This window comes from Dermacentor silvarum, chromosome 10, assembly GCF_013339745.2.
Source record: "Dermacentor silvarum isolate Dsil-2018 chromosome 10, BIME_Dsil_1.4, whole genome shotgun sequence".
NCBI classification, from domain to species: Eukaryota; Metazoa; Arthropoda; class Arachnida; order Ixodida; family Ixodidae; genus Dermacentor; species Dermacentor silvarum.
Genome location: NC_051163.1, coordinates 59,569,245 through 59,584,192, shown reverse-complemented (window position 1 = coordinate 59,584,192; position 14,948 = coordinate 59,569,245).

The following is a 14,948-nucleotide window of genomic DNA, read 5'->3' as shown; positions in this document are numbered from 1 at the left end:
CAAGAGCAAGCGTGTTTTGAACGTGTAACAACTTCGAAGCCCTGTATATATATATATATATATATATATATATATATATATATAATCTCAAGAAAACAAATCAAAATTAATATATTCATAATGATCTAGAAGACATGGCAACATATGCTACAACCAGTGCATTCCTGATTTTAAACGCGCGGTTCGTACTATCCATATTTAGCCTCTCCTTGTCTCAATACTCAGTGTTTTTTTTTTCACTTCTAATCAAGAAATCGCTGTCAAATACTTCGTTCTCTTTAATTTCAATTTTAAAAAGCACACGTAATCTATACGGGTACAACCGGTGCATTCTAACGACACGAGCACGTAGGTCCCGTAATTCTTCCAAATTTTCATTGTCAGGTCATTGGTGCAGGTCACACTAAAATTGTTCATGCGAATGTCCTCTTTGTAGCGTCAGGGGATGCTACGAAGAGTGTAACAGATGGAAAGAAATAGTCTGAAACAGAGAAAAGGGATTTATTTTCAGAATGCCCCTGTCCGGTACACTCTTCTACCGCTCACCATTTGTCGCTTGCTGTAACTGCTGGCTCGACACATATTTACTGTTTTTGACTAAAAAGAGTAAAATATTATCCGTTCTCTCTTCTTCTTCCTAATTATTTGTGAAATATGCAAAGTTTCGCCACAGAAAGGGCCGATATCCCCGAAATTAAAGCTAAAAAAAGGGGGGGTCCTTTGTGGAACTATCATCTCTCACCTGCTTTATGGCACTATGGATTTATGTCCAAAATAACAAACAGCGTGAGTGAAAGGGGGCAAACGAAGACAAGCAGCGCTGTCTATATCTTTCGTCGCTTTTGCCTGTCTCTCACGCAGTTCTGATTTTAGACATGAAATATCAGCGTGCCCAAGTATCTACCCTTTATGGATTTATATATAGCGCCTATCTGAGCGACTCTTGGGTGGGTGAGCACGTTGACGTTATAAAAGGGATACAATCGCGAAAAAGAATAGGCACATTAGAAAAAAGGCGACAAGATCAGGCGCTCACCCGCTTAGTCGTCTTGCATGTCTATTTTTTTCGCGCTCGGGAGCCCATCCGTAACAATGCTTCACGGACTCGCGCAACTCTCGTTGCAGCAAGTGCTTGTTGTCTGGATGTTGTCCCCAAGTGACTGCAGGAGGGTGTTTCACGTTTACATTTATGTAGTGCAGGTAGCGTTGTGTTGGTAGAAGCTAGGTTCTTCTGGTTGTGCGAAGGCTATCACATTCGAATCGCTTATAATGTTCATTAAACTGCGCCCCTGCGTTGGATTTAAAGGGAAGTCTGCGGCCGCCATGGTTTAGAGGGCAGAGTATCGTTTGATTCTTCTAATAAGTGGCCCCATGAAGGAGGCCAGAATAAACAAGTTTACCCCAGCGTACGAACTAGCGCGGTTGGTCACTCCCGCATGGTGTCCAGAAAAAAGAAGCGTGATAACTATTAATTCGAAAGCATTATAGGTCCCATGAGGCAGAAAAGACGGCGTTGTCCGCAACGGGTGGTACCAAAAATCAATGTGACCTCATCAGCGTCTTGTATGACGTCAGTGGTAATACAGAAGATAGTAAATGGTATAACAACGAACGTTAATTTGTAGTAATTATGGGTAATAATGTCAATTAACATTAATTGAAATGAATCAGGGTGAGTCAAAGTGAATGAAGGTGAATTAAGGTGCATTCAAGTGGATTACGGTGGACTACAGTGGATTAAGGTGGATGAACGTTGGTAGAAATTAGACGACGGTGTGTTAAGGTGGATTAGGGTGAATTAACATGGATTAAGGTAGAGTTGTGAAGGACAAGTGACAGTGTATGATGTCACGTATCGTGGACATAACCAAGTGATTAGAGAAGTTATAATGCTGTCGCATTCAAATCACGTAAGGATACTTAAGTGACTGTCAATTTTTGTGGATTCGCGTCCGAAAGCTGTGCACTTGACTACGTTGACCGCCACATTGGAGAGAGAGAGAAAAGTCATTAGGGAAAGGCAGGTAGGTTAACCAGGCTTAGCTCTGTAGGCTACCCTGCACTGGGGAAGGGGGAAAAGGGATTCAAAGAGGAGAACGAAGAGAGATGTTCACACCCTGCACATTTACACAGTCAAGCGTTAATCGCTGAATTTCGTCATAGGCGGCCATACAGTCCAGTGCATCTCAAAAAACGCACCAGCGCCTTTGTAGCCCTGCGCATAGCAGACACACAAGGCCACCGGCCCAAGATCCCCTCCGTTAAAGCCCTGTCGTCTAAGTGTCCCAAAGCCGTTCGAAGGGCACTTTTCGCATCTTCGTATCTGGGGCAGTCACATAAGAGATGTCTGGTGGTTTCTTCAACACCACATGTGCTGCAATTGGCACTGTCCGCCATTCCAATTAGGAATGCATAGGCGTTTGCAAAGGAAACTCCTATTCGCAGGCGGCCCAGTAATGCTTCTTCTCCTCGGTTAAAACACGGTAAAAGTTGTAATTGCATCGGTGGGACCATGGCATGTAGACACCGGTTGGTAAACTTTGGTGTATTCGATTTTCTTAGAGTTATAGTATGGGCAAGACTGCTGAGGTGCCGCGCTGCATCCGTTCTTGACAATGGTATTGAGATACTTTCACATTATTCATGTGCCTCATGGGCAGCTTTGTCGGCACATTCATTGCCAGTCATGTTGCATTGGCCAGGTATAGCCATTGAAATACAATGTTGTGGCCTCTGTCCACCGCTTGATCGTAGCGTAATCGTATCTCTACTATCAATTGTTCCGTTTTTTTACCCTGCACTCCAAGTAAAGCGTACCATCGCTTTTGCAGTATTCTTCTTCTTCTTTCTGGGATTTTACGTGCCAAAACCAGTTCTGATTATGAGGCACGCCGTAGTGGAGGGCTCCGGATTAATTTTGACCACCAGGGATTCTTTAACGTGCACTACAACGCTTTTTGCAGTGTGCCTCCAAAATCCTACAAAACACGGCAGCCGCGGCTTGGGTCAGAACACATGCACACACACAGATCTACACATAGTCATCCACATATGAACTACAGATAAAACTGCACAAGGCAAGTATAGCTGTAAAAAAAGCAAACGCCGAGGCCAGAAGGCACAGCTATTACACATTTGAAGTGTAAAGCAGGTTCTAACGTTCCCCCTCACTATGAGCAATTTCAATTTGCAATACGTATAACAATGTGCGAAAGCGCAACAGCCTTAAAAGCGCACTCCCATTATATTTTTCCAACAATATAACCTGCATTAAAGCCGTGCTTCAACTGCCGCAATCGCGTATGCATAAAGGCTGCCATGGCTTGTTCTGCAACGATGTTCATTGTATCAACCTACTTTGCGAGAGGATCCTTGAAACCGTGACGTGGCGATTTTTTACACCTTATGCGTAATTCGTGCCGGCGCTGTTAGGTGTGCACTTGCGCAAGGCGGCGACAATGAGCAAGTGCTGCGCATCCCACACACACCGCGGCAAATTGCAAAAGCCGACGGGGCAGTAGAGATAGCCAACCCCAACTCTTTCCGTTCCTCCTTTCTCTGTCATCGCCGACCATTGCTCTGCAACAATGAAGCTATAAAACAATGCCCCAACCACAACGGCCGTGCGTATATACTTTAGAACGCCGCCGTTCCGACGTCGCATGGAGTTCACGCTCGTCGGACAAAAACTCAAGGGCATTTGTCGTTATGCTGGCGCCGAAACAATGCCGGAAACTAAGGGGTGGGGGGGGGGGGGGGGGCAGAATGGTTTAGAGGCATGGCAAAGTCTTTTCAGTCGCAGGTTACACTCTTCCACCTGCATTGTAGCCATCCCTCTCCTTTTGTCATTCGTCGGTTGGGTAATTCGTTACGCCGTACGCTGAAATGAGCTCGAAGACGGAAGTAACCACGTTGCCGGCGTTGCGTTACGTCAGGACGTATAACGTAGCCTCGTATGAGCGGACAGCTGCCGCACGGCCGGCTGGCCCGATGAACGTTAGAGTGTGCAGCGTTCTGTGACCCTTCGCCATGTGGCCTTTCCTTCTTTGAAGAGGCTGCGCCGAGGAAAGTGGATGGCGATGTCGTGACGGTGGTGGAGATAGCGCGAAAAGCGAAGGGGTAGGGGGTGGGGGGGGGGGGGTGCATTCGTGAGAGGTCCATCAAAAGAATGGCGAACATAAACAGCTCAGACTCAGACTGCAGATGTATGCTGGTTGAACTCCACTGCTCTTTCCCCCGTCCTTGTGGGTCTCTTCACTTTGTCGTCCTTGACTGTTTGACTGTCCAGGACTGCCCGGGATGTTGCAGACGCAAGGCTCATTGGCTGGAAGCACCACCTCCGGCAGTCCGGGGACCGGGACTGCCAGGGACAGATAATCAAAGAAGCGCCCTATCTATGGCGTTGCGCTGTTGAGCACGTGATCGTAGGTTTCGCTCCTAGCCGCGAGGGGTACATACCGATGGCATTGGAATCAATGGATGTCAACTGACTGGTAGTCCCCTATCTGGCCCTGGTTTTTGATGTGGTTAGGCGGAAATTTTTGAACGTCAGTCACTCATAAAACATTATTATCGGTACTGGCAGGGATGGGTTCTGCGACCCGACCAGATGGCCCTCAGTCGGTGCTGAAGGCGACCTCTGGGCTAGTGCTGTGACCCGGACTTGTACTTCCGGAGCAGAGCTGGCCAGCAGGCTCTCCCACTTTTGCGGGCCTACAAGCTTCTGGAGTTCTTCGGGTGGTGAGCCAGCGAGGCAGTCCCAAAAGACGTGCTCCATCGTGGCTGTCAGACCACATGTTGAGAAATCGGGTTTGAATTCGTCCGGGTTGATGTGGTGCATTCTGACCGGGTTTGGGAGGGTATTGGTTGCGTAGCTGTCACAGTCACGGGGCGGAATTCTGTTTCTCTTTGCGCCCAACTCCGAGCGATGTTGCATGTAGGCTAAAACGCAAACGATACATTGCATAGCTCATGGTTCAATAACTTCAACTTGAAAACACCGAACCATAGAAAAGCCTGCTTGGGTCACGGTCATTGAAGCCGAAACTTAAGATCGTAAGTATACTGTTTGGAGTATCTGAGTTCGAGCCTTGGAAATCGAAAGTTTATTAACCGTCGGCCTCAAATGTATAGCTACTTTGTGGTAACTTCGTCGAGGTTCAAAAGCAGTACTCTGGCATTGGTGCGACCATTCGGTGGTGGATGAACCTTATTTTCTCGCTGGAACTGGGAAGTGTCGAAACCTTGTCTGCAGCTTGAGGGGTGGCAAGACTGTCCATGGCTACCAAGTCTTGTGGACAGCGGGATCTTTCGTTTTATTTGATTTTCATTTTCAATTAAGCGCTTTCAGGAATACCCACGAAGAGAGGCAGAAAGGGGGCATCCGGCACCTCCCCCGTGCTACATTTAAGATAGTTACGGCGAATGAGAACACAAACAGAACAACTTACTATAAATATATGTAGACAGGAGATTGTGTGCCTCAGCAACAACAAAATAAATAAATAAATAAATAAACAAATAAATAACACGGACATACAAAACATTTTTAAAGCCAGGCATGCAGTTATGCACACAGACTACAGCAGTGTCGTGGCGCGTATACGTGCTCTCACTTCTTAAAGCAAATTGTTGCCGTGAGTTAATGAGTGACTGATGACATTGGAGATGATGGCAACTGTTGTGTCAACGGTTTCTCAACAAGCAATGAATTGTCCAAAGAGCAAAGGATGCTAATATGAGGTGAAATGAAAAACAAGCAAACGGTCCGGAAATAAAGCACACTTCGTAAACACCCTTAAACAACAGCAGTTAATACATAACACGTGCGCCATTCACCTGAAAGCGCTATACTAAGCAAGCTTGGAGGAAGTGTCCTGGCGTTCTAGATTGCTGAGCAGCTGAAAGTTATTCGATCTCTACAAATGACGAATGAGATTCAAGACAGGCTGGTGTTTGGCATTGGTGGTTTCTCACTGTGATTGCTTCTGCAGCGACTTGTTGTAGAGACGGCAGTGCCACTGTTTTTCTAGGGATCCATTCTCTGGCAAAATTGTATACTTTGATTATCATATGGTACACGGATCATATGGTACACGGAGGTCATCGTTGGGCTTAGCAGCCGCGCGGTCGAAGGCAACATAGAGGCTCGTATGTAGGCAATTGTAATCGAAGGTGCCGATTCTAATCGCGATTGTAATCGTGGCCGTTGCTTGTAGCGAGGGTGACAGCCTGCGATGCTCTCCCGCAACTTTCTCGGTGTTTGCAAGAACGGGAACCCAGAATAAATGTGTTCCTGGTGTGCCGGAGACCGTGACTGACCTTTTCGCCAGCTTGAGAGAAGTTCCGAGAGTCGAAACGAGAATTTCGATTACCTCATACCAAGGTGCCCTGCGGTGTAGGCCAGATCCTGTCTAGCCCATTTGAGAGCCTCTTCAATAGAAGAAATTATGCGTGTGATGGCACACTGGACACTAGCCAATCCCCCCCCCCCCCCCCCCCCCGACGGAATAGCTCAATGTTGCGCCCATTAGGCCACATATGCACGCATACTTCGTTGTACGAGCGCTAACTACGTAGTGCTTTCAGAAGAATGGCCGCTTGCGTCACGTCGCAGAGCAACCGCTTGCTCAAAAGTGGGTGAGCACGCGCGCCGCCACCAGTTTCCGTAGTGAGCCACAGATGCAAAACTCCTACGCGCGAGTAAGGGCCAAGGTGACGTAGCATGGCAACAAGCTGCTTATGAAAGCTCGATCGCGCCGGTTTTCCCCGTACTTCGCCTCTTTTCCGCCATTGCTTTGACTTGGACTTGCCATGTAACACCACATCGACTTTGAGATGAGCTCGCTTTTCCCAGTTCTTGCCTCGTGGGAGCAGCGCTTTGAGATGCCGTGTGACATTGCACCTATACCGCCGTCGGGATCGGCCCATATCGTAAAAGAACAGGCTGTAGCATTTTTCTTTTTTTTTCTCGGCGGAAAAGAACAGGTAGAATAGTGAGGCTTCGTGCAGGACGAGCTCACAGCATTGCCTGCACTCGTGAGAAAGGTAGTGTAGCGTTCGTGCTGAAGGAGCTGTGCTGGTTCTCGATAGATCTCAAACGGGCAGCTCTCACTTCGACTGGCGCCGCCATGTTGCCGTATGTAAGGTTCCCCTTGCGTGCGTTAGCGTTCACCGCTAAATCCACAAAATAGCGTACGTACGTAAGAGCTCCAGCACCGTTGACGTACAGAGCATACGCAGTGTGGTGCACGCAAGGCTAACGCTAACGCTAACTCTTTGCGTTTGTTGCTTTACGCTATACTAAAGCTGCCTAATTATACGGACGCTAATGCGCATTCGCGCCACTGTACCACTGGCCGTACCATTGCTGTACACATTCGTATTGTAACACTTGCGGTGCGTGCGCGGCTTGCACGCGGATGGTTAGAGGGTTTTCACAAACGCGGAGTGCGTTTTGCTACAAAATAAAAGAAAGAAAAGGAAAACTGTCAGCAATTCCACTGGGGTGGAGATGATAGACCAGCGAAGCTGTACTATGGTGGGAATTATGTGTTTCCAATTATGACTATTACTATATGACGGTGTAATTGGTTATTTGAACTATTAAACAATGAGAAATATATACGATCCGGTGGTTTTCATTTATTTAGTGACCACAGGGACCATGGCGTTATGGTCGCTACGGTACACCGCCATGGGGTGTACGGCAAAGGTTGGCACGTTCTTCATAAACACGTCACCAACGCCGCGCGCGTTTGGTGCGAACGCGGGCAAAACGCCGCCGCCGTCGACAACAGTTGTGCGCGTGGCTTGTGTGACCGCACACAACCGCTGTCAACACGCTGGCAACGTGACGGAACGGCTAAATGCCGTTGCCGACATTAGCCGCGTTTACATGAATGCGACAGTCGCGCATCGCATTTCCAAGCGCATTTGGGAAAGGCGATGCGGCGCCGTTTACATGTAGCGCATTAACTGTCGCGAGAGCGTAGCGCCACATGGTGTCGTATGAGGTAAGTGCAGCCCACTTCCGGCGTAAATGGTTTCCGGTAGTGGGCCGAGTGCGTAAAGGAAACGCGAGTTGACACTTACTCGTGTTGCGAAGTCCGAGCGGCCGCGAAGGTTCCATAAATGGTGCCGTGCCAAGTGCCGAGAGGAGGAGATATCCAGAGAGATCAGAAAAACGGTTTTATATACAAACGTACATATTTTACAAGGTGGGCTCCATGATATTGGAGCCGTCTACATACTAATATATTTGCATGTTCTAGCGTTTACATCTCCGAGCGTCTCAAAACACTCAAGTCGCGCTTTTTATCCCTTTCGTTTCCCTCGTTCACTCGACGCGGGAATGCACTTTGGTTCTTCTTAGCCAATGGCCATCTTCGACCAGTTCGTCATATCCCGCTCATGATGTGCCATCGTTTCCCGCCGGGCTCCGCCTCCAATCTTGCCTGATCGCCCCCGCACACAGGCAACGGTTGACACCTTGGGAACCAAACGTTGATGTCGTTCCCACGGGAATGCTTGACGCTGACCCCTTGCAAGAATTAGTCGCCTCTCCGTGGCGGTCAGTTCGCGGAAGCCACCATTTCCAGGGAGAGCGGTGGCTGTTGTCTCAGAAGGGGCTCCAGGTTGGCGCGTCTCAGTCGGCGCCGGGCCTCGTCGTAGCTCGGGCGGGCGCTGGTGCTTCACGAAACACACCAAGAGCGACGTTGTCGTTTTAGCTACGCACGATGCCGATGACCCATTGCAGTCTGGGGACTAATTGCACATCCATCAGTCCCAGGTGACTGACGGTGACACTTGCCGGCCGCGAGAAACGACAAGCGTAAAGAGCACTTGATATATTCACGTCTGTCGATGAGGCCTCCTTTGTCCCAAAGGACCGCCAGACACAACACTCGCGAGCATGGAGGAAGGAAAACATTTTTTCCTTCCTCCATGCTCGCGAGCAACAGGACCGTGCGACGCACCTGCTTTTTCAGCCGCCATGTTTGTTTTCATGTCTCGCAGTGCGGCCGCCATGGAGGTAAAAAATACTAGGAGGGAGCGTCACGTGATTCCGCTAGCCTCGGCAAGCCAACCTCCTCTGAAGCCACCCCTCCCTCTCTCAAGGACCCCATGCGCGGTGCCTTTTGGGGCGGAATAGGCCCACAAGGTTGCCGGAACATTCGTGATTGTTTGGTACGTGGTAACTTTTAGTGGCGCCTGCCGTCACAGGCTTGGAGGCCCGTATGCGGGTGGTGGTTTTCTGCTACTGCGCGCGTCATTCGCTTCAAATGCGATGCCTTGAAACGTGCAGCAAGACTGGGGCGTCTGACTCATGAATACAGAAAATTTTCAAGGCGTCACTTGCGCTTGCCACCGCGGTTAGTGGAGTTGCCAGCGCTCGCCGCTCGAAACCCGTCCAGACGCCCGAGTGTGGTCTATTTTTCCTACGTACTCAAGTTTCGTCAAATCAGCCGTTGTGCACCTTAAGCTGTGGTGCGTATTATCTTGCTAATTTTTCGTCCAGCTGTCTTGCACCTAGGAAGAAACGAGATGTTTTGAAGGACACTTTTTTGTCGCATTTTCGCTTAATAAAAGGCTCTGGTGGGCGTGTTTCATTTTGAGAGAAATAAATAGCATTAGCCTGCATTCTAAACGCCGAAGTGATAGCCGTTTATTCAGATTTACGTGTACTATGTTGCAAGACTGCGTGGTGCGACGACGCTGTTGAGACGCGCCTCGGGGATCCATTTTCGTTATATAATAAAGCAAATGGACGGAATTTGTGCATTATCTAGAGTTTATTCAGCTGTTTCCGAATGCGAGTATAGCCCCACAGCATAATTATGTCCTAGAATCAAACACTGCCAGGCGGACCCTTCTTCCTCTGCTAGTGTGAAAAGGCATGAAACTGAATACATAGCGGCAAGGGAAAAATTGCAGCATTCATTTGCACTTGTGGATTCATGTTGCTGGTGTACTTGTACTATGGAAAGCATATTTTTATGACAACAGTAATTGTTTCATTCTTTATTCAGTGTTTATTGCACCTATAGAAGCCAGAATATTTCACACAAATACGAAGGAAGCCACATTTATAATTTAAATGAAGTACATTGCAAAGATAATACACAAAAGAAAATTATAAACAGCAAGTAGGAAAACTTATTGTGCCACTGCTCTTCGGTATCAGTATTAGCATACTTGTATGCCACAGGGCATTTGTATAATAATGTTATACAAAGTAAACTATATCACATGTAGTATTGATACCTTTAATAAAACAGGTCAATGGGATCAGCTGTCCTTGAATGTAGCTGCAGTTTTGCTTACAATGCCTTGTATGCAACGCCTTCAATACAGGGCTATAGCTGTATAATATTTATATCTGCGCTGTCCTCACAAATATTGAAAGGCTTCGGTGATTGTGCTTGTCAGAAAAGTAAGCAATACATATGCAGAAATTAAAAAAAGAGTGGTAGTTCACAAAGTCAAAGTTGAAACAATTGATGTGAGGTCAGACCCACAAAGTATGTCAACATTAAAATACAATGCATTTTGCTCCAAGTAAAATGTACAACAAAGCTTATGTTGTATCACATACCTACAAAAAAGTTAGCACCGTCGAAGCTGAGCCAACACACCGCAAAATTAGAACGCGACGGCTCTATTACGTTGTGAACCTCAAATGAATGAATATTTCACGGTATTTAAAACACTCATTGAGTGGTATACACCAAATGTTTGTGGTTACATTTAATCTGGCATCATAAAAGGCTATTGTAAAGCAAGTGAACAGAGTGAGCACATTAAATTATTTAAATAGTAACACCAACGGTATTCCAGGTGGCAGTGGCAAATTTCCACAAATGTCAGGTAAAAGACATACAGGATAAACATTAAAAAAATATTGTCATCCTCAAGCGTATACCTAGCTCACACATAATCCATTGAGAGCATTCACAGCATGTCCATGTCATCACACAGTTTGCTCTAGTGAAAGGTAGGCCAGCTAACCTACCGTCATTGTCCACACTGTTTAGATTGGGCTGAACAGAACAATTGTTTAAGCATAGTTTGCATGCAGGCTATTCAAGCTACAGCATTCAGCAAGACAACAAACATGTACTTGCAGAATTTACAATAACGTATCACATTTTCCCTCTATAAAAGTTTGACATCTGCATACAACGCTCTTGAACAATATATGCACTTTACAAAGTAACTCAAAAAACAAATACCTTAACATAAAACCTGGTGGGACAGCTGAAGTTGATAGATAAAGGAATTAATTGTGTGGGCCATCATGAACATAATTCACCCACGAGAAAACTTGTGTAGCAATTCTTCCAGTACTGCGAGCCGCAGGCACCCAAGCTCAGACACCCTGCCTGCGTCAGCAGAGTAACCATGATCCTGTAAAATTGCTTCTGTGAGTGGTTCACTGTCTGCAGGGCTTCTCTGAGGGGCAGTGAGGTTAATTGCATCGATGGAGTATGGTTTTTTCAGAGGAGCGTACAAAGAGAATTTCGATGTGTTCCAATAGAAAGCAATTTCCGCCATCAATGTCCTTGACCTCATTACGAACTATCAGACGCTTCAATGCTGCTGCAAACTGCTTTGCTGTTGGGTTGTCATTGCAGCCCCCAAATGATTTTATTGCAGCAAAAAAGTAACTCAAGGTGGTCCTGACTGAGCTTGGAAGTCGGAAGATATGCCAATAGGCCATTTTTTGTAACCAAGTGGTTGTATAGACGGTTGTCTAAGCACACCACAAAGCGAATGAAGCCTGTCTTTTGGTTGGTCCCTGTCATTAGTTTACCAGCTGCAGACTCCCTAAGCGAGCAAAAGTAGGCCATAAGTTCTTTGACATACGCAGTGACAGGAGCCACACTTTCTGGACACAGCGGTCCTTTCTATTCTTCTTGCCTTGGATGTCTTGAATTTAAAATGTCAAATGCATTGTTGACATGTCTGATAAACTCTTCTGTTGGCAAGGAATTTCAAAATTTTGAATTTTTTGAGCTCTGCAGTCACTAAGAGCATCTGCTACCGATTGACTAAACGTTTCAGCCAACAATGAGACTTTCATGGGCTGGTTTTTCCAGGTAATATGTGCTTGTCTAAGTTTTTTTGCCAAATGTAGGCCCTCTGTGTACTGGATTTCATGCAGCTCATCAATGTGTTTTCACAATATGAACTGTTTGTTCGTATCACAATAGCCTTTTTATCAAACAGGGTGTGCCGCAGTACCTTCAACATGTCACAGGGATCCAACATGGCAAAGAAAAGCTTTTTTTCTCACTGGATGTGGAAAAGAAGCATCCAGCTCAGTCAGGTCCATCTTGCAGCCAAGGCTGTGCAGCAATGACAAATTCGCTGCAGCGCCATCGCAGGTCAAACTCACAATGTGTGCACCTTTTTCGTGAGTGAAGCTAGCAGCTTGCACCACCAAATTGCACCTCTGCTCACCACCAAGGCCATGCACTAGAAAGTAGCCAATCGGCAGCTTCCATCTGCGATTGATTGCAGCAAGCATTAAAACAAATGCATCTTAGGCAACTGGAAAGCTGTCATCATTGACATCAATGCCCATGTCAACATATCCATGGAAGCTTTTCCCATCCCACACTACTTCTTTGAATGGCCATCTCATCCACAACCAGATTGCATAATGTGCTTTACCTTGATAGCCAATGCAGTCATTGCCTCTTTTGAAAAGTCAGCAGCCCTATCAATGGATTGATATCATTTACACAGTGTCTTTGGATGCGGGAGGCATGTGTTGAAAACAGCTCGTACATATCTGTATGCTCTAGGGGAATAAAAATGCAAAGTCAGTGCATATGGCCTGAGCTCTTTCGAGTAAGCGGGTGACATTGCTGGCACCAGACTAATGTGGCAGTTGACGCATGAGCAAGTCTTTTTTTGCCCCGCCAAGACTCTGCAATATGGCGACATCCTCATTTCCTAGAATGTGATTGTCAGATAAATATTCTATGACATTTTCGAGATGAGCAACCTTTGGAAAAGCTGTTGATGGGATTGCCGTAGAGTCTTCATCTTCTTCTTGGTCGCAGTTTGTAATTGTGTAACGCCATAGTTGATGCCTCAGAAAGGCCTTTTCAGGTGCGTCTTCTGCTGGCTGTGGCTGCAAAATATCACGCGCCGTAACAGGTGCATGAGCGACCAACATGACACAAAGTACGTACGCAGAACAAATTAATTGTTGTGGCATACACTCTTGTGCAAGCTAAGAAGAATATAATGCTTAATTTTATGTCATTAAATTGGTCGCGACGGTTTCCGTTTACACTTTTGTGAACTTAAAAACTGTGGGGGCATAAAACTGCCATCCACACGAGCTTGCTAGTGCCACTTAATTTTGTTTGTTTATTTATTTGCTAAATACTGCAGGCCCATCTGGGCCCAGGCAAGAAAGGTAGAAGTACAAAACAACTAACACAGAAGAGGCCAATGTAGCATAGTTCAATGGGAGATGTTTTACAGAAGCCTTTTAGTTTGAGTGGGCAAAATATACTGAGCTCGTATATCACGGCTCATTTTGACCGATCGAACATATAAAGAGCATAGAAAATTGTGAAAACCCTGTTGGTCTTCTAGTTATTGTGTCATTTGAATGGAAAACAAAAATTGAAAAAGGATTATTAGCCGATAATTGGTGTTTAATGCAAACCCTGAGGAAACTCATACCGCTGCGGACGAATATGAATGTTTCAGTATTTAATTAGATGGTTGCCATGATCAGAAATGTTAGTGTCCAAGTGCAGTTCACTGAGTCACATTTATTATGCTTGAGCTATTAAACAGTTGCACGAAAATATATGCCACTTCATTGCAGCTACCTAAGCAAACAAGTATGTAAAAATTGTAGTGGTCGAGTTTTATCCTCACCATAGTATGCCTTGCTGTTCGAGGTGTCGCTGGGTTGTTTGTAGGCAGTGCTGCAGAAGCTTCACCCTTGAGCGTCCTGGAGGGCCTTGGACTGGGAGACTGTACAAAATACACCAAGTGCAATGAGGAGGGACTGCTTACTGCAACATAACTTGAAATTGCTGACCGTGCAAACGAAACACCAGATGTACAGTTGAAGCTAAAACCCGGGACTAATAGCGACACCATTGGCTTCATTTAAAGTTTAAGCACAATAATGACCAGTAAGCAGGACATTGTTAGGGAGATCAGTGGCTGTGGCTATATACTGTATTTTTTATCTACTGTCCCAAAAACATGTTGATAAAGCTTACCAGCACAGTTGGCATGTTATAAATTTTATTACTGTTGTAAATGTTGGAGCCTAGCAAGGGTGTTAATTATGTATGTAATGAGAGGACATGGCTGAAGTATATGTCAGAGAAGGAGTGCGTTTTCCTTATTCCAACTTTACTGAAAAAAAGTGGTTTTTCATCTTAGATAACACTGCTTTGCTGCAATTTGTTTTATTTTCCTTATCTTGTACTTATTCTAGATTGACTAAAATAAGGTTATGATGTAGCATATATGGCTTTCATTCATTAGCACTTGCTTTTGCCAGTGTTAACAATGAAATTTGAACGCAGTATGCTTGTCACCTGTGTAAAAGGGCTGTAATGTAGCCAATGATAGGTTGAACAGTTCTATCTCTCTCTTCATTCTGAGCATTACTAATAGATCTTTTAAATCTGTCGAAAACATCTTACAAAAAGCTGTATGACAGTCTCATATGCATTTTTGAAACTTAAATAATTACTTTAAAGGTGAAATCCACAATATATATTAAAGGGAAACACCAGATTTTTGCGAAGCAGATCAGAACATGAATGAACCAAGGCACACATGTGAGAAAATGTCTTAAGCAAGCTCTGTGATCATTACGACAATCAAACATGCCAGGACATGTTGGATTTCAGAAGGCTCATCAGCGATGTCTGAATCAGTCAAGGACACGCGCTAGC